Source organism: Aquarana catesbeiana, linkage group LG11 (assembly GCF_042186555.1).
Source record: "Aquarana catesbeiana isolate 2022-GZ linkage group LG11, ASM4218655v1, whole genome shotgun sequence".
NCBI lineage: Eukaryota > Metazoa > Chordata > Amphibia > Anura > Ranidae > Aquarana > Aquarana catesbeiana.
Genome location: NC_133334.1, coordinates 123,461,189 through 123,482,713, shown reverse-complemented (window position 1 = coordinate 123,482,713; position 21,525 = coordinate 123,461,189).

Sequence of the window (21,525 nt, the reverse complement as noted above, 5' to 3'; positions counted from 1 at the left end):
CATGCAAACTCCAGGCAGGTATTGCTAGGTGAAAGTGCTATCCACTACACCACTGTGCCGCCACTGTCCCGACTTATAGTGACCTCTGAGGAAAACTTAATTTCCCCAAGTCATTTGCATAGAATCCACAAAGATTTTTATTCAGTGTTGTGTTCAGTTAAAATTCAACATGTTTCACAGTTCTGAGGGCTCCCCCACATTAGGATTTTTAAAAATAAAAAAAAAATATTCATGTTGTTTTCTGCACTCATTCTGGACAGTTTAGGGGAAGAGCCTGACTGACCTTTTCCTTTATTCATCTCACCTAAAAGGCAAAAGTATTAGAGGCCTGGAAAGATTTACGTACTCCTTTATTCTAGTATCAAGCATTGTTGTTTGTTTTTTCTATGCAATGGTTATATTTCAGTTGATGCACATGTGATGCAAAAGTTACATAACGTAGTTACCCGCTTATTAAAGTATAACTAAAGTTATTAATTGAGCAGAGAGTGGTTAGAACACCTGACATGTTTTTATTGCTACCTCTGCCCCCGTTAGGGAGAATCACCCTATGTATTTGTCCTGTTTACCATTATCATCAAAAGTGAAAGTAGAAGAAAATCTCATATATTATGTTTCCCCCAGAACAGTAATAGAAGGGATATCTTCCAAAGGGGACATTAGATCTGCTCACCCAAGGGGACCTAATTTATTCATTTGCAGGGGTTTCCTCTCACTTCCTGTTTTGGCTATGGGACAGGAAGTGAAGGCAGATCCACCCAATGGGACACAGATGACAAAAAATGGACAGGGATTATGACCCTCCCTCCAAAATGAAAAAAAAAAGTTTTGCCTATTGTTCTGCTTTAATTGTTCTCTAGTTAAATTAATCATAAATGTTAGGTTACATTTTTGTAAACACTTATGACCTTACACCATATAAATGCAAATGATGGAACATGTCATATATTAAATATCCATAAAAAATCAACCTACAATCAAAATTACTAAAATTCAAAATCCAGAAAAAAATGCTGCCATGGAAGCATAATACAAGGGCCACATTTAAGTATTGCTCAGTTTTGTGTATAAACCTCAACACACTCCTGCTGTCATCATACAGTTTTGCAATATTTGTAGTTGGGACTGCACCATGTTCTAACATCACAGTGGATCAGATAGCTTATACTATTTTAAATCTGTATTAAAAAAATGCATAAAATAAGTCACATTGACTGGGTGGCTGATGAGATTATTTTTTGGACTTGTGTCTTTTTTCAACCAGGCTAACTATGTAACTTCAACATATATTATCTATAGTTTGCAAGTTCTCTCACCCCTACAGCTATCACTCCAACATCTAGCTTTAAGATGGGAGCTATAGATCTGCCTCATTAAGAATAGTATATATATATATATATATATATATATATATATATATATATATATATATATATATATATATATATATATATATATATAGAATATTTATTATACAATTTTGTAATTATACATTTAGAAGTTATGTATAAAACTGTACAATGAGTTTAATTTGATAACTGCACTTCTAAAATGACAGTGGCAGTATGGATATGATTATTTATTTTCCTTTCTTATACTGTATTTTTACATATGCCCTAAAATGTATGCTTTTTTCATCAAACTTTGTTATTTGCGCTTGTCTATTCATGGCTACTAAGGATGAACCGAACACCCCCCCCCGGTTTGGTTCGCACCAGAACATCCAAACGGGCAAAAAAATTGGCATAACACACGAACAACGATAAAAGTCTAGGGGGCACGAACATGAAAAAAAAAAGTGCTCATTTTAAAGGCTTATATGCAAGTTATTGTCATAAAAAAGTGTTTGGGGACCTGGGTTCTGCCCCAGGGGACATGTATCAATGCAAAAAAAGTTTTAAAAATGCCCGTTTTTCGGGAGCAGTGAGTTTTTTAATGCTTAAAGTGAAACAATAAAAATGAAATATTCCTTTAACCTCTTGACATCCGGAAGCCGTCATATGACGGGCTCGACTTTCGGGGGTTATATCTGAATGATGCCTGAGGCTACAGACATCATTCAGATACCGGCATTTTCAGCCGGAGATTCCGTACACCATAAGAATGATCATAGCAGCTGTTCCACCGCTTGATCGTTCTTACGGGCGGCGAGAGGGGACGTCCCCCCCCTCCCACCGCCCTCCGGTGCTTCTACCGACTCACCTCAGCGATCGGTGAGTCGGATAGCGGATCCGCCGGCGCCGGATGTAGATCATAGAGATTTCCGGTGGACCAGATGGTCGCCGGAGTCTCTATGATTGTTCGGAGGCTGGGTGCGATGTTATGACGTCACGCCCCGCCTCTGCATTAAAGAAAACGGCGCCGCTTCGGCTGGGAAGCAGTGATCGTTTTTTGTTTTTTTTTTATTTTAGGCTTCCCAGCCTAGAGGTGAGATGTGGGGACTTATTGACCCCATATCTCACTGTAAAGAGGACTGATCATGTCATATTCCTATTACAAGGGATGTTTACATTCCTTGTAATAGGAATAAAAGTGATAAAAAAAAAAAAAAATTTTAAAAAGTGTCAAAATAAAAAATTTTAAGTAAAATTAACAATAAAAAAAAAAATTTTTTAAAGCGCCCCTGTCCCCGTGAGCTCGCACGCAGAAGCGAACGCATACGTAAGTCCCGCCCACATATGAAAATGGTGTTCAAACCACACATGTGAGGTATCGCCGCGAACGTTAGAGAGCAATAATTTTGGCCCTAGACTTCCTCTGTAACTCAAAACATGTAACCAGTAAAAAAATTTAAAGCGTCGCCTATGGGGATTTTTAAGTACCAAAGTTTGGCGCCATTCCACGAGTGTGTGCAATTTTGAAGCATGACATGTTAGGTATCTATTTACTCAGTGTAACTTCATCTTTCACACAATGCAAAAAAAATTGGCTAACTTTGCTGTTTTTTTTTTTTTTTAAAGCATGAAACTGTTTTTGTTTTAAAAAAAACGCATTTGAAAAATTGCTGCGCAAATACCGTGCAAGATAAATAGTTGCAATGACTGCCATTGTATTCTCTAGGGTCTCTGCTAAAAAAACATATATAATGTTTGGGGGTTCTATGTAATTTTATAGCAAAGAAATGATGATTTTTGACATGTAGGAGCAAAGGGTCAGAAATGGCCTGGATGCGCAGTGGTCCTGCAAAGTGGCGCATTTTTCCTGTGTTTAGAACACTGATCGCGGCTGTAATGTATTGTCGGGGGTCAGCAATATAGATAAAACTCATTGAAAAAAATGGCATGGGGTCCCCCCCAGTCCATTACCAGGCCCTTTGGGTGTGGTATGAATATTAAAGGGAACCCCAAACCAAAAATTGTAAAAAACTTGCGTGTGGGTCCCCCCAAAACCCATACCAGGCCCTTCAGGTCTGGTATGGAAATTAAGGGAACCCTGAGCCAAATTTTTTAAAAAAATGGCGTGGGGTCCCCCCAAAAGCCATACCAGATCCTTATCCGAGCATGCAAAGTGGCAGGCAACAGGAAAAGAGGGGGGACAAGAGAACCTCCTAAACCGTACCAGGCCACATGCCCTCAACATGGGGAGGGTGCTTTGGGGTCTGACCAAGACAAGGGCCTCATCCCCACAACCCTTGCCCGGTGGTTGTGGGGGTATACGGGCAGGGGGCTTATCAGGATCTGGAAGCTCCCTTTAACAAGGGAACCCCCAGATCCCAGCCTCCCCCCTATGTGAATTGGTAACGGGGTACATTGACAGGAGACAGCTTGGGACAAGTGTTTTATGAAAAGATAAAAAAATAAAAATGTTCAGCGATGTCCATTCATCTCCTATCATGCCGATGACGAACCGAAAAAAAAATAAAACGCAACACCTCTGCCTCCATGGGAGGCTCTGACGAAGTGACGCTTCCAATTGGTGACAGCTGTAATAAAGCTGAGGGCGGGGCCACCCGGTGATGTAAACGGGTGACCCCGCCCCCCTCTGACACCACGGGGGCTTCCCCATGGCTTTCCCATGGAGGTGGAGGTGTTGCGTTTTTTTTTCTTTTTTCAGCTCGTCTGCAGCGTGATAGAAGATGAATGGACATCGCTGGATATTTTTATTTTTTTTATCCTTTAATAAAGGACTTGTCTCAAGCTGTCTCTTGTCTTTTTTACCTTTTTTGACACTTTTTTGTGAAATGGTAGGGGTACAATGTACCCTGTTACCAATTCACATAAGGGGGAGGATCTGGGGTCCTCTTGTTAAAGGGGGCTTTCAGATTCCGATAAGCCCCCCACCCGCATACCCCCACAACCACCGGGCAAGGGTTGTGGGGATCAGACCCCAACGCACCCTCCCCATGTTGAGGACATGTGGCCTGATACGGTTCAGGAGGGGGGGTGCTCTCTCACCCCCCCTCATTTCCCGCGGCCTGCCAGGTTGCGTGCTTGGATAAGGGTCTGGTATGTATTTTGAGGGGACCCCTACACCATTTTTTTCATGTTGGCGGAGGGTTCCCCTTAAAATCCATACCAGACCTGATGGGTTTGGTATGGATTTTGGGGGGACCCCTACGCCATTTTTTTTAAATTTGGCACAGGGTTCCCCTTAATTTCCATACCAGACCTGAAGGGCCTGGTATGGATTTTGAGGGGACCCAACGCAATTTTTTTTAATTTTTGGTTTGGGGTTCCCCTTAATATTCATACCAGACCCAAAGGGCCTGGTAATGGACTAGGGGGATCCCTATGTCATTTTTTCAAAGAGTTTTATCTATATTGCCGAGACCCGACAATTCATTACAGCAGCGATCAGTTTTAAATGACAATTTTTCCTTTAGAAATATAATTTTGCTGTGGTACTGATCTAAACACGGGACAAATGTGCCACTTTACAGGGCATACTATAGACACCTCCAGGCATGATATTAAAATGAATATTTCTTTTTTATTGTTTCACTTTAAGCATTAAAAAAAATCACTGCTCCCGAAACAACGTCAGTTTTTAAAAAAAATTAATACATGTCCCCTGGGCCAGGACCCAGGTCCCCAAACACTTTTTATGACAATAACTTGCATATAAGCCTTTAAAATGAGCACTTTTGATTTTTTCATGTTAGTGTCCCATAGACTTTAATGGTGTTCGAATTTGCCCCAAACACAGCATATTGTTTGGTGTTCGCCGGAACATCCGAACAACCAAAGTTCTAGAGGAGTTGAGAATCTTCACAAATTGTGTGAATATTCATTTCAGTTATCCAAAAATGTGAAAAGTAAATTTTTATTAACTTTGAATACCAATCATGTGTTGATGCTTTTCACATGATTGTATAATTGAAGTGTATATTCACATAATTTTTAGTGAATATTGTCAACAGCTTTATTTATTCAGCCCAAATGTTTTCTCTTGACCAAGTCTGATCGGACATCATTTACTTTTACCTTTCATACTGTCCAGTGTAACTTTTCACCAGTATACTTGTGTGAACACAAACACACCTAACTATGTTTTAATAGAAAGGTCACCTAGTAGACACAAGTTAAGAATGCACCATAAATGGCAACTGGTACTTTAATTCATACTTAAGCGGCCCATAGATAGATCAAAAATTTGATCAGATCAGCAGTTAATTTTTATAACAGCCCACTGACTGATCAAAAAAAAAAAAAAGATCCAGCTATGGCCAGCTTTATTTTGACAAGATGTATTTTGACATTCTACTGACATAGTTACATAGTAGACATGTGCAATTGGTTTCGGTCCAAATTCAAATTCGGTCAAATTTTTGGTTATTCGGAGATTCGGATGTATCCCAATCTCCGTTTATTCATTTTCTAATGAATTCCAACTTTTAATAATGATTAAAATTTTGATCGGTCGAAAAACGATTGACCGATTCCTATTCTGTGTGAAGAAATAGCTGGTTGTAATGCAGCCGGCCGGGAAGCCGCCCACCCACATCCTTAACAACCATGATAATATCAATATATGGAAAGGCGCTAAATCAATATAAAATATATAATCAGGTGCTCACATACTATAATATGAATAAGCAGGCAGAATAAGTGAAAAATAATTCTCATAAGTAGTCACCATAAGGATATATTATAAAACAATCCAGTAAAGAATATGCAGCATATGTGAAAGTGCCAAATAAATATTCAAAAGGTGACTTTAAAATTAATAAATGCAAGGTAAATGAAATTTCAATGCAAAAGTGTGTCAAGAAAGGCACAGTTCTAGGTGACAGTAGTGTAATAGTTCAAAGTGCAGTGATGCAGTATTGCTCATGCAGTCCTGTGTTTAATCCAGGGAAACGAGTGAAATCCACCAATATTTGCAATGGCCGCTCACCTTAGTAAGGAGAATATCAGGCAATGAATAAACCACTGATCTCCATAAAAACTTTGTCAAGACCTGTGAAACTGGTCCACTAAATACTTCTCTTGGTTTGGTGTCCTTAAAATGAATGTGCACCTGCATCTACTTTATTTGTTACAGACTTTACCTGTCAGGATACCTAAAGCTTTTGTTAGGAAAATTCAAGGAGAATTTACTACTTTTCTATGGGCACACAAATCCCATTGATTGTCACAAATGATACTGTCCCTCCCCAAATGCAGCTTGTGCTTCCCAGACCCATTGAAACACCACAGAGATGTGCATCTCTACACCGTGCCTTGGATTGTTGCACACAGTTGAATAAGAAGCATTGGATCCAATTAGAAGAAGCCTCGGTGGGTATTCCTCTTCTGTGTATTCCCTGGCTGTAGTCTGCCATTTCTCCATATGGGGACTTCTCGCCCTTTTCTTAGGGTACACTGCCAAGATGATCTTAGCTGAGGGAAAATACATTCTTTCAGATTTCTATCCCTCCCGCCTAATGCCGGTGGTAGGTCACCCTAACTTTGCTCCAGGACTGATGAATAAATAGTTCCAACCTCTGACTGAAGCCAACCAGTCTCGCTTCAAGAGCTTCCTTGCGACAACAGGTTTTAAATCTTTGCAACAACTTCAGTCCACGACTGACCCCCCCCTTCTGGAGCATGCTGCAGCTAAGCACTTTCTCTCCAGTCTAGGGAGACTGCCCTCTCCATTGCCTTTTCGTATGACTTTTGAAAAGCTTTGCATTTCCACCATTCCAATTATACTTAGCCTTTCACTGTCTTATGCCCCGTACACACGGTTGGACTTTGTTCGGACATTCTGACAACAAAATCCTAGGATTTTTTCCGACGGATGTTGGCTCAAACTTGTCTTGCATACACACGGTCACACAAAGTTGTCGGAAAATCCGATCATTCTGAATGTGGTGACGTAAAACATGTACGTCGGAACTATAAACAGGGCAGTGGCCAATAGCTTTCATCTCTTTATTTATTCTGAGCATGCATGGCACTTTGTCCATCGGATTTGTGTACACACGATCAGAATTTCCGACAACGGATTTTGTTGTCGGAAAATTTTATATCCTGCTCTCAAACTTTGTGTGTCAGAAAATCCGATGGAAAATGTGTGATGGAGCCTACACACGGTCGGAATTTCCGACAACAAGGTCCTATCACACAGGGCATTACAAGTTGCTTTCCCTCCCTGCCCCTGATCAGACCTCATCTTATATCTCTAGATGGGAAAATGACCTGGGCCTGATCGGCAAGTGGCTGCAGGAGCAGGAAGATGTTACATGTTCCATCTTAAAAACGGGTGGAACATGTAATGTGTTTCCAAAGGTGAACTTATCCTTTAATGAGATATGCTGGAGAGCGACCTTTTACTCAACCTAGTACAAATTTATGGCATTCTCATCATTTTACATATGACTTTCCTCTTTTGATAATTATGTGTATGAGCCTTGCTCTTTCTTTTAATAGAAGCTGGTAACTTAAACTAAGTCGCAAGACTAGATTTCTAAAACTGGGAAAACCTCTAGTTTTCATGTCTGTAACACTTAGAAACTCATCAATAAAATATCAAAATATTCTGTCATCCTCAGTAATCAATTAGCAGAATGAACTGAAAAAAGATTTGCATGTCACTATATTTTGCTAAAAGTAAAAAATAAATGTTGATTGAAGTTGTCACAAGCTTTAATTAATTTATCCTCATGAAAAAACATAAACTGAGCTCGCCTTTTACAATTAAGGAACTGCTTAAGTCTAATTAGCAATTATTTATTTGTCAAAGCCAATCAAGGCATATCAACTCATTAATATTTATTAGAGCTCAAAATTGGTTTGTGTTTTTACTGTTAGACTATACACAGACTGACTGTGGCTAGATATTGATGCATTTATACGAAATATCACTGCAAATAAACAATTAAAACATTTTCATAATAGTATTATTTATTAAAGAAGAACAAAGTTCTTCAAGTTTTTTTGTGTTTCATGCAAAAGAAAAACAAAAAAAAACAACAGATACAAACTAAGGCAGTTGATTTACAGTTGAAAGAACAGATGAAAGCGGCCTTCAGTCCATACAACCTTTTAGTGTAGCATCAGAGTAGACATTGTAGCACCCTGCTCCTGATGGGCAGGTGCTATTTATGTAAATTTAAGTTTGTCTGAAGCTGTAGTTTAGCTCAGACCAATTATGGTAAATTTGCTGGTTTCTGTACCAGTTCAGCTGGGTTGTGTCAGTTTCCACTTGGCCGTGGGTGTCGCTGTAGCCACCAGTAAGTGTTGAAAATGCAACAAGCTGGATGCATTGGGTACCCCTTTTACTCAGAAATAACCCGGTGGGAGTGGTTCACTCACCCTGCATTCTGGGTAAGGGTACTTAAGGTACAGGCGCCAATTTGTCGGGGTTCGTTGTTCCCGACCTGAAGGCCCTTCTGGCCCTTCTGGCCCAAGGTGTGCTGTGAAAGCTCTGCTGTCTCGGGTCCGGCTGGCCCGAGGCCTTGTTACTACAGAAGTAGGCCTAGGCGTTCTGGGGCCTGCTGATCCAGAGGTTGGTCCTGTGCTGTCTTGCCTGTGGGGAGAAGCCAATCGATTGAAGGAAACCAGGGGAGGACTTTCCTGGAGGTGACTGAGCAAAGTATGTTGGTACCTCAGGAGAAGCCTGGAAACCCAATTGAAGGATGCAACCCGCGTCACCTATCTCACAGTATCGCCGGATCGGCTGAAAGAAACTGGTACTGTGCTGTTATGCTTTAATCTTGCAAAAGCTGTTTACACCATTCCTGTGGCAGAGGATTGTGTAACGATCATAAAGTGCTTTATCAAGTCTGTGGCATAGCATTGCACCGGCTGCTAGGTCAGTGAGAGAGGCCTATCCGGCGATTGCTATACTCAGCTGAGGAAACCATTTGTTCTATGGATAGAATAAATACCCCGATCCGCAAATACCAGGTACCTGAATCTCCCTTAACCCTCCATCCCTCTACCTGACTCTGTTAAATAAAAGAATTGGAACTACCAGAACTGAGTGTTTGGTGTAGACATCATTGAACATTTTTTTCTAATGGGACTCCTAGGATGGAAACGGTGAGGTAACGGTAAGCCCAATTTAAACCAGCAGCTCCTTCGGGGGTAATTGCTACATGTAGGGGCTCGAGTCCGGGATTTGCCGTCACCTCTCGCAAGCCTAGGGAAATTGTGCTAAAGAGGGTTCTAGACTGTGCCATTTTTCTAAAAAGGGGTTAATTGCGGGTCACTACCCAGCCATGTGGGCTGTGGGCGGAGCCAAGAAAGCCCGGGAGCTACGTGACTAAAGGAAACCAGTGGGAGGAGTTCTTCTGCCTGCTTGCTGCGTGAGACACCGCGTGTGTGTCCAAACATTCAGAGAGAAGGATCTGACTTTACAGCTATGTTCCGAATGCCAGGAATGCAGTCTGCCATGGGGCCCAGGACGTTCCCTGCGGGTACCACTACAAATGTCAGGCTGCCTGGAACTTTGCTGATGGACACCGGTATTCGCCTGAAACTGCATGGGTGTTTCATGCTATACACGACAGGAGATGTTGAGGCCTTGAGTATGCTGTTCAACAGGTGTGAGGGACTGGTCATAAACCCCCTTCCATTTGTCCAGTGCTTACATTGCGGGGAGTACCTGTTTGCTGTAGAACAACCCACCATGCCACCTCGTGCTTACCGGATGGACTGGGCCACAGGCATCACTACTGAGGAGACCGCTACGTTTGTTCTTATGGTTAGATCTACGCCCTCCATGTCTGCTACTCCGAGTGCTCCTGAGGGAGGTGGCACTGTTACTGCCATCAGAGAATTATCAGTGGATATTGCTACTGCTGTCACATCCACTACTACCAACTTCGCTGCACCTGCCCAAAGGAAGGTGGGACACGTAAAAGCCTCCCGTGGCCGAGGCCGACCTCAAGGACCAACCGAACCGGATCCAGAGAAAGAAATAATTCCTGAGGAATCCACAACAGGAACGGGTGAGAGATCTGGGAAAATGTACATATGGGGACTATTTGTAAATATGTGCCCGCGGAGGAGTTACGGGATTCTGAGATAGACTCCCTGTCGGATATCTTTGGAGACGATGACTTGTTTAAAACCTTTTCTCAGGAGATGTTATGGGCAAATAGTGATGATGTCACTTCGGCATTTACTTTGTCTGAATGGATAGCCATAGACTCGGGGAAGACATTACCCAGTATAGTAACCCCCCGTCATTACTAACGAGACTTTGACCAAAGGTACCAGTCTATTTGGGTAAAGAAATTTCCCATCCATGCTATGGTGCACAAATCACCAAAGTCATGTGTGCCCCCTGGACTAGGAAGTACCAGAGCTCTGCCGAGGCTTGCCCGATCACAACGATTGCTAAACAAACGGGTGGCCATGGAATATGGACTAGAATTTCCTTATGTCCCCAAGGAGATCATGCAGGATATTGAGGGGAACAGAGAGCATTTGTACATTGATGCTGTTTGGGGCTATTTAAAGGTACCAAAACCTTTCAGGAGAACAGGCTATTCTTCAACCATGGATGATCTTTTCAATGGATGCCTTTTGCATTGGAGCTATGGAAGACACATTTATGCTGATAAAGTGATCATCTATTGGCCTGGCAAAGGTGATGTTGTGTACTTTATCACCACCGTGGATACACAAGGAAAAGCCCTGACTTTGCCCGATCCCCATTTTTACTGGTGATTAGTTACAGTGACTATTTTGTTTAATGTCATTTTGAAAAAAAAAACCCTTTTATGCTACAAGGACTGTGGGGTATATAGCTAGGTAGTGTTAGCTAATAGAGAAATTTGAGTCAAGATCTTCTACCTATTCCAGTACTTGCATCAAGGACTTGTGTTACAATGCCTTCTGCCAATAGGTGGTAGAAGTTTGCACAACAAAGGCTTAACTCTTACATATAGTTATTACATACAAAAAAAAGGGGGGAAGAGAGTTTCATCTTTAAGGAGATGAAGCTTTGCTTCCTACATTGTATAATGATACGTGTATATTGGTTCTTCTATGTGTTTTGTTTCAGGTTCAACAGGATCTTCTGTCAAGCTGCTGGAGAGTGGGTGGCTTAGGTAGAAAGTTAGATGTAGGGAATTATGTTGCTGTAATTCTTCTATGTGTATTAATGTTAAATCTACATTTTGTTGTTACCTTACCCTTCTTCCCTTTCCCCATCCAAGTTTGGGATTCAGGTATGGACTCTCAGGATTGAGAGTCAAAAGTTTTTCAGACAATGGGGACATTGTCTATTGTGGTGGGGGGAGTATGTAGTGCCCTGCTCCTGATGGGCAGGTGCTATTTATGTAAATTTAAGTTTGTCTGAAGCTGTAGTTTAGCTCAGACCAATTATGGTAAATTTGCTGGGTTCTGTACCAGTTCAGCTGGGTTGTGTCAGTTTCCACTTGGCCGTGGGTGTCGCTGTAGCCACCGGTAAGTGTTGGAATTGCAACAAGCTGGATGCATTGGGTACCCCTTTTATTCAGAAATAACCCGGTGGGAGTGGTTCACTTGCCGTGCATTCTGAGTAGGGGTACTTAAGGTACAGGCGCCAATTTGTCGGCCCAGGAGTTCTGGGGCCTGCTGATCCAGAGGTTTGTCTTGTGCTGTCTTGCCTGCGGGGAGAAGCCAATCGATTGAAGGAAACCAGGGGAGGACTTTCCTGGAGGTGACCGAGCAAAGTATGCTGGTACCTCAGGAGAAGCCTGGAAACACAATTGAAGGATGCAACCCGCGTCACCTGTCTCACAGTATCACCAGATTGGCTGAAAGAAACTGGTACTGTACAGTTATGCTTTAATCTTGCAAAAGCTGTTTACACCATTCCTGTGGCAGAGGATTGTGTAACAATCATAACGTGATTTATCAAGTCTGTGGCAGAGACTATGTCCGAGCATTGCACCGGCTGCTAGGTCAGTGAGAGAGGCCTATCCGGCGATTGCTATACTCAGCTGAGGAAACCGTTTGTTCTCTGGTTAGAAGAAATACCCTGATCCGCAAATACCAGGTACCTGAATCTCCCTTAACCCTCCCTTAACCCTCCATCCCTCTACCTGACTCTGTTAAATAAAAGAATTGGAACTACCAGAACTGAGTGTTTGGTGTAGACATCATTGAACATTTTTTTCTAATGGGACCCCTAGGACGGAAACGGTGAGGTAACGGTAAGCCCAATTTAAACCAGCAGCTCCTTCGGGGGTAAGTGCTACAACAGTATTATTACATGAAAAAGACAACTGTGACAATGGACTTGAATATGGAATGCATGATAGCTGATTAAAGGTATTATTAAGGATCAAGTCTGTGTGATCTTTATTGTACTAAACATACAAAGGAGTTAGAGAACGTGTGTGATATGAAGTGTATATGGGCTATCTATCCTAATGACCAGGATCGCTGAATAGTCTATTCATGAATAAAGCAGTGTATACACTTAGTTTTTTTTTCATTCAACCAGCGGGTTGAACAAAAAAAAAAAACTCACAGATCCTCACATCAACACAACGATGTGTATTTGTACCTCTCCAGTTGAGCTATAGTATTCTGACAGAGGTAACTCCTCTCCTACAACTTCTGTAGGTGGTGGAAAGTGGTCCCCCTCCCTTCCATCGCCCAGCACCTTCCCGGGCTCTCCTGTTCCACTAGGAAGCCCAGGACTGAAGTGGCCAGTTGGGTTGGCACATCATAGGGATGAAAGAGGAACTTCCATTCCCTGATCATATCTATGGTGTATGAAACTTGAAGCAATGAGGATTTTGTCATTTCTGGTTTTGTTTTTGTTACCTGCTTGTAAAGGATCTGACCAAACTGATCTCATTTTAATTATATGCTTTTGAGGTTTTGAGGGAAGATGAGAGATCTGGGGGTCTTATAGATCCCAGATCTCTCAGTAAAGAGTACCATTCACTGCCCATGCTATCACAAGGGGTGTTTCTTTTAGGTGATAGCAATAAAGTTGATGAAAAAATTAAAGAGACAGTGGTGAAAAATAATTTAAAATAAAATAAATGATAACATTTAAAAAAAATTAAAGCACCCCCTTCCCCCCTTGCTCATGCATAAATGTAAAAGAATACATAAGTCTTGCACGCATATTTAAACTGTGATCGCAACACACATGTAAGGTACAGGTATTGTCACAAATGTCACAGCAAGAGCAATATTTCTAGCACCAAACCTTCAGTTTAACTCTAAACTGGTAACCTGTAAAAACTTTTAAAACATCGCCTATGGTGATTTTTAGGTAGCGTAGTTTGTTGTCATTGTAGAGGAAAGGACAATTTTAAAGCATCACATCTTAGGTATCTATTTACTCGCCATAACATCATCTTTGATAGTTTACATAAAAATGGATATCATATTGTTTTTGTGTGCACTATAATTCAATAAAAGATCTCCAGGACCTTTGCTTTCAGAAAATATATAATGTTTGAGGGTTCTAAATAATTATCCAGTAAAAAAATGCACATTATTACATGTACGTCAGGCAGCAAATGGTTAAATTGTTGGCAAAATTAAATCTCTCAAACCCTTACCTGAGCATGCAGCCTGATAGATAAGAAAAGGGGGGCAGTGTGTGCCCCTATCCTGAACCAAAAAAGGCCAAGTGCATGCATGCTTAATATAGTGGTACCTCGGCAGGAACAAAGCACCTTGTCCCAATGTTGACAAAAACCTCTTCCTTGGTCTGGTGGTTGTGGTGGGGCACTTGTCAGAATATGGAACCCCTTTTTAACAATAAGGGTGCACCCAGATTACAGTCCCCCACTTGAATGAGTAAGGGGTACATTGTATAGGGGATCTCTGTGAAGTCATTGACCAAATATGGTCATATTCATATGAGATCAATGATGTTTTCCAGGAAACCCCGTCCCTTTGCTGCGGTCATTGAGCTAGAAAAATCTTGAATGATGTGACTTTTTTTATTAAAGGACTTGTCAAAATCTGTGTTTATTTACACTTAACTTTTTTGTGTAAATATGTAGGGATACTATGTACCCTTTACTCATTTATATGAACAGGGGGCAGCATCTGGTGCCCCTTATTGGTAAAAGAGGCTCCCAAATTCTGAAAAGGCCCCACGTGCAGGCCACCACAACCACCTGGCCTGGGTTGTTGGCAGGGCTGGACTTTCCATTGGGCCTGACTGGGCTCAAGCCCATGGGCCCCGGCCAATAGGGAACCCGCCCATTTGTAAAGCGGCCGAAAGCCGCCGAAAGCCACCAAGAGCGGCCGAAAGCCGCCGAAAGCCGCCGAAAGCTGCCGAGAGTGGCCAATAGCCGGCGAGATACACAGGACATCGGGCTCTGTATCTCGGCGGTGCCATTTTTAAACTGAAAGGCTGCAATGACAAGGCAGCAATGACACTGGAGCAAGGCTACACTGACAAGTCTTCAAATGACACTGGGGCAAGGCTACACTGACACTGACAAGGCTGCAATGACACTGACAAGGCTGCAGATGGACACTGATAAGGCTGCATTGATGGGCATTTAAATGTACGTTTTTTCCCTTAAACTTCCCTCTAAAAAGTTTTTTTCCTTTAAATTCCCTCCTAAACTTGGGGTGCGTGTTATACGCTGGCACGTGTCATACGCCAATAAATATATAACCATTTTTATTGCTTTTTTTAATCGTGGACCCAGTGCAGTATTAAAGAACTTCTGTTTACTTGGACAAGACAAAACAGCCAAATGGCTACTCACAAAAGTAGATAATATATAAGCGTATAAGTGGGGGATACTGTACAGGTATTCATAGCAATGATTTTGATATCTGTAGTCTGTAACAAAATTAGTCAGTAAGAATCAAGTTTTTAGCTGTCCTTATCAGGCTTCGGAGTAACTACAATAATGGCTTTGTACGCTACATGGAAGTAAGGAGAGAGCAAAAGCTTCTTATATGTACAGTAATTGGGGCAATAGAATTACAGGTTATGTATGTCAGGGACTTTTTTTACTAGCACAAAGTTAAGGGCCTCTGTCATTAAGGGAAGGATCAGAGTACAGCAGGTTTCTGTCTACTGGTGTCAGTTTGGGAACTGAGATGTGTCTAAAAAGGTGCAAGTTGTTGTAAAAAGTCATAACTTTATTTTAATAATTGGCAAACATTGTTGATCGAGGACAGATTAAATTACTATAAAAGTTTTTTTATGTTTATTGTTAGTACCTACAGGGTTGATATTGGGCTGTAATCTAAAACAACAAGTCATATTATTAATATTGTTATTCCAGGAATATTGTTGTATTGTTATTTAGGAATAGAAATCTGGGATTCCTTTGACTGATATGGATCTTATTGCCTCTACGTTGATTAAATCAAATTATTTCATTACAGCCTAGAAATTATTTTTCTATGTATTCCATTATTTTATCAGAGATGGAAAGCTTGTGGTTTGGGAACCAAAAGAGATAATCAGATAAGAAAAGTAATATTTCAATTATGTTAGTAGCATCCGCTTTTGGGAAAGCTACCACAGTGGCTAGATGGAAAATGATTGAGGTTGCAAAAAAAGGCAAACTAATGCCGCGTACACACGGTCGGACTTTCTATCCTACTTGGTCCGGCACACTTTCCGACGGACTTTGTCCGCCAGGTGCGCCGGACTTTAAAACGGACGGACTTGCCCACACACACCCGGACTTTCCGGCGGGCTAAGTCCGCCCGTCTTTCCGACGGACTTTCGCCGGAGTTCCGGCGGACTTTCAGAATGAACGGACTTGCCCACACACGGACAAGTCCGTTCATTTTGAACGTGACTCAGGTGCGACGGGACTAGAAAAGGATGTCAATCTTGCCGCTTTTATCGGCGAGATTGACACCTTGCGAGCCCCGTCGCGGGACATACCAGGCCCTTAGGTCTGGTATGGATTATAAAGGGAACCCCCCCTACGCCGAAAAAACGGCGTGGGGTCCCCCCTAAAATCCATACCAGACCCCGATCCGAGCACGCAGCCTGGCCGGTCAGGAAAGGGGGTGGGGACGAGCGAGCGCCCCCCCCCTCCTGAACCGTACCAGGCCGCATGCCCTCAACATGGGGGGTGGGTGCTTTGGGGGAGGGGGGCGCCCTGCGGGGCCCTCCCACCCCAAAGCACCTTGTCCCCATGTTGATGAGGACAAGGGCCTCTTCCCGACAACCCTGGCCGTTGGTTGTCGGGGTCTGCGGGGGGGGGCTTATCGGAATCTGGGAGCCCCCTTTAATAAGGGGGCCCCCAGATCCCGGCCCCCCACCCTATGTGAATGAGTATGGGGTACATGGTACCCCTACCCATTCACCTAGGGAAAAAGTGTAAGTAATAAAACACACTACACAGGTTTTTAAAATATTTTATTAAACAGCTCCGGGGGGGGAGATCTTCCTCCGGCTTCGGGGGTCTTCTTCCGGCTTCGGGGGTCCCTCCGCTTCATCTTCTCCCGGCGTCCGGTTGGTTCTTCTCCGCTCTCTTCTCCCGGTGTTCCTGTTCTTCGGCCGGCTCCTCTGCTGTCTTCAAGTAGCTCTCTTGCCAGCAGAGGTCCGGACTTCTGGGCTTCTGGGCTTCTGGGCTTCTCTTCCCCAGATGTTGACACGACGCTCTCTCCTGCTGGACTGCTCTCCGAGGGCTGCGTTGTGACTTATATAGGCGGAGACCCCGCCCCCTTTTGATGTCACAGTCCCTGGGCATGCTGGGACTGTGACGTTTTAGGGGGCGTGGTCAACATCACCAAGTGACCACGCCCCCTAAAACGTCACAGTCCCAGCATGCCCAGGGACTGTGACATCAAAAGGGGGCGGGGTCTCCGCCTATATAAGTCACAACGCAGCCCTCGGAGAGCAGTCCAGCAGGAGAGAGCGTCGTGTCAACATCTGGGGAAGAGAAGCCCAGAAGCCCAGAAGCCCAGAAGTCCGGACCTCTGCTGGCAAGAGAGCTACTTGAAGACAGCAGAGGAGCCGGCCGAAGAACAGGAACACCGGGAGAAGAGAGCGGAGAAGAACCAACCGGACGCCGGGAGAAGATGAAGCGGAGGGACCCCCGAAGCCGGAAGAAGACCCCCGAAGCCGGAGGAAGATCTCCCCCCCGGAGCTGTTTAATAAAATATTTTAAAAACCTGTGTAGTGTGTTTTATTACTTACACTTTTTCCCTAGGTGAATGGGTAGGGGTACCATGTACCCCATACTCATTCACATAGGGTGGGGGGCCGGGATCTGGGGGCCCCCTTATTAAAGGGGGCTCCCAGATTCCGATAAGCCCCCCCCCGCAGACCCCGACAACCAACGGCCAGGGTTGTCGGGAAGAGGCCCTTGTCCTCATCAACATGGGGACAAGGTGCTTTGGGGTGGGGGGGCCCCGCAGGGCGCCCCCCTCCCCCAAAGCACCCACCCCCCATGTTGAGGGCATGCGGCCTGGTACGGTTCAGGAGGGGGGGGGGGGCGCTCGCTCGTCCCCACCCCCTTTCCTGACCGGCCAGGCTGCGTGCTCGGATCGGGGTCTGGTATGGATTTTAGGGGGGACCCCACGCCGTTTTTTCGGCGTAGGGGGGGTTCCCTTTATAATCCATACCAGACCTAAGGGCCTGGTATGTCCCGCGCTCGCCGCAATAGGAAAATTTGTTTTTCCTATTGCAGCGAGCGCGAGATGCAATACCCTGCCCTCGTGTCGTATCTGGTCCGTCGGACCAGCATACACACGAGCGGGCTTTCCGTCGGACCAGCACACACACGAGCGGACTTTCCGCCCGAAACTGAGTCTGGCGGAAAGATTTAAAACTTGTTTCAAATCTAGGTCCGGCGGGCTTTTGGGAAGAAGTCTGCCGGAAAAGTCCGCTGCCGCCCACACACGGGCGGATTGTCCGGCACACTCTGGTCCGCCGGACCAAGTATGCCGGAAAGTCCGACCGTGTGTACGCGGCATTAGAGTCCATGTTAAAAAAACAGCTCTATATCAGTGGTTCTTTTCAACAGGTCTTCATACTGCTAGCAATCTGAAAAGACACTGGGGTTTATTTACTCAAGGCAAATAGACTTTGTACTACAAGTGCACTGCAAGTGCACTTGGAAGTGCAGTCGCTGTAGATTTGAGGGGGATATGCAAGGAAAATAAAAAACAGCATTTTTGCTTGTACATCATTGGATGATAAAATTAGAAGAGCTTCCCCTCATTTCAGATCTTCCCCTCAGATCTAAAGCGACTGCACTTCCAAGTGCACTTGCAGTGCACTTGTAGTGCAAAGTGGATTTGCCTTTAGTATATCAACCTCACTGTGTCTGTTTTGCCATTTAATGTTATTGGGATATGCACACAAATGCAATTATTTTGCATGTTATTTTTGTTTGTTGTAGAAAACAGATTTATAGATTTTTTTGTAGAAAAGAGTGGATTGGAGTTACATTGTACATTGATACATGTAGTTGTGCTGCATTCAATTTTTAAACTCTCCTAATCTTAGCCCAATATAGGCCTCAATCTAGAATCAGCATAGGTCACTGATGTACCAAGTTAAAATGTTACCTTCGTTATAACATTTGGCGCTTCCGGTCCTCCTTCCTCCGCACACAGAATGTAGGTACGACACAAGCGTGTTTACTTTATATACACTGCGCATACATGAAACTCCGCCCGCCCCTGACGTTCTTTCTCAAATATTCCCTGCCCCTTCTCATTCGGCGCAGTGGGAGAGGAACATGGTGGAGACACAGCAGGTGCGTAATAGCAGTAATGAGGAGGAGGAAAGCACAGGGCCCAAAACGTCCCAATCCCAGAGGGGAAGATTGAAGGCCTCAAATATGGCCTTTGTAGAGATGGTGGAGATGGTGAACATCTTGAAGAGGGCCGACTATGATGGGAAGTATGGACCTTACCTAAACCCAAATGTGAAAAAGGCCAAGATCATGACTAAAGTTGTGAAGAGTCTGCACAGGAATTTTGGGACGATCCAAGGAGCAATTGAGGAAATGCTGGTCAGACCTGAAATTGAGGGAGCAGGATCAGTACAGAAGGATCAAGAAAGTGCTTCTAAAAAGTAAGTAGTTGTCGTGTGTTCCAATTATTATTATTACATGCATGCTGCTCCATGTGCTTTTCTTTACTGTAGTACAGTTTAAAATGGCAACTTTCAGGCTCGTGGGCACAGTAATCGTTCGCAGTAAACATCATTCGTTCGCCAACTGAATATGATGTTTTTGACAGATACAGGGTTAACTACATTTGGTCATGCTAATTTGTATTAAAAGAAGTTTAGGACATTGTTGTCTAGATGTGCTTGTAACTAAAATGAAATGCAAACTTGATTCAGTGTAATGTAAGGAGAGGACACTCAGCACTTGTTTACACATCTGGACTAGGGATGAGCCAAACACCCCCCTGTTCGGTTCGCACCAGAACTTACGAACAGGCAAAAAATTTGTTCGAACACGCGAACACCATTAAAGTCTATGGGACACGAACATGAATAATCAAAAGTGCTAATTTTAAAGGCTTATATGCAAGTTGTTGTCATAAAAAGTGTTTGGGGACCTGGGTCCTGGCCCAAGGGACATGGATCAATGCAAAAAAAAATTTAAAAACTGCTGTTTTTTAAGGAGCAGTGATTTTAATAATGCTTAAAGTGAAACAATAAAAGTGTAATATCCCTTTAAATTTCGTACCTGGGGGGTGTCTATAGTATGCCTTTAAAGGGGCGCATGTTTCCCGTGTTTGGAACAGTCTGACAGCAAAATGACATTTCAAAGGAAAAAAAGTCATTTAAAACTACTTGCGGCTATTGCATTGCCGGTCCGACAATACACATAGAAGTTGATTGATAAAAACAGCATGGGAATTCCCCACAGGGGAACCCTGAACCAAAATTAAAAAAAAAAAAATGACGTGGGGGGTCCCCCTAAATTCCATACCAGGCCCTTCAGGTCTGGTATGGATATTAAGGGTAACCCGGCCAAAATAAAAAAAAAATGACGTGGGGGTTCCCCTAAATTCCATACCAGACCCTTCAGGTCTGGTATGGATTTTAAGGGGAACCCCGCGCCAAAATAAAATAAAAAAACGGCGTGGGGTCCCCCCAAAAATCCATACCAGACCCTTATCTGAGCATGCAACCTGGCAGGCCACAGGAAAAGAGGGGGGGGACGAGAGAGCGCCCCCCTCCTGAACTGTACCAGGCCACATGCCCTCAACATTGGGAGGGTGCTTTGGGGTAGCCCCCCAAAACACCTTGTCCCCATGTTGATGAGTTCAAGGGCCTCATCCCCACAACCCTGGCCAGTGTTTGTGGGGGTCTGCAGGTGGGGGGCTTATTGGAATCTGGAAGCCCCCTTTAACAAGGGGACCCCCAGATCCCGGCCGCCCCTGTGTGAAATGGTAAGGGGGTACAAAAGTACCCCTACCATTTCACTAAAAAACTGTCAAAAATGTTAAAAATGACAAGAGACAGTTTTTGACAATTCCTTTATTTAAATGCTTCTTCTTTCTTCTTTCTTCTATCTTCCTTCATCTTCTTCTTCTTCTGGTTCTTCTGGTTCTTCTGGTTCTTCCTCCGGTGTTCTCGTTCAGCATCTCCTCCACAGCGTCTTCTTCTCTTCTTCTCCTCGGGCCGCTCTGCATCCATGGCATGGAGGGAGGCTCCCGCTCTTCTCTTCATCTTCTTCTCTTCTTCATCTTCTTTTCTTCTTCTCTTCTTCATCTTCTTCTCCGGGCCACTCCGCATCCATGCTGGCATGGAGGGAGGCTCCCGCTGTGTGACGCGTCTCCTCTTCTGACGGTTCTTAAATAACAGGGGGTGGGGCCACCCGGTGACCCCACCCCCCTCTGACGCACGGTGACTTGATGGGACTTCCCTGTGACATCACGGGGAATGCCACAGGGAAGTCCCGTCAAGTCACCGTGCGTCAGAGGGGGGCGGGGTCACCGGGTGGTCCCGCCCCCCATTATTTAAGAACCGTCAGAAGAGGAGACGCGTCACACAGCGGGAGCCTCCCACCATGCCAGCATGGATGCGGAGCGGCCCGGAGAAGAAGATGAAGAAGAGAAGAAGATAAAGAAGAGAAGAAGATGAAGAGAAGAGCGGGAGCCTCCCTCCATGCCATGGATGCGGAGCGGCCCGAGGAGAAGAAGGGAAGAAGATGCCTCGGAGGAGATGCTGGAC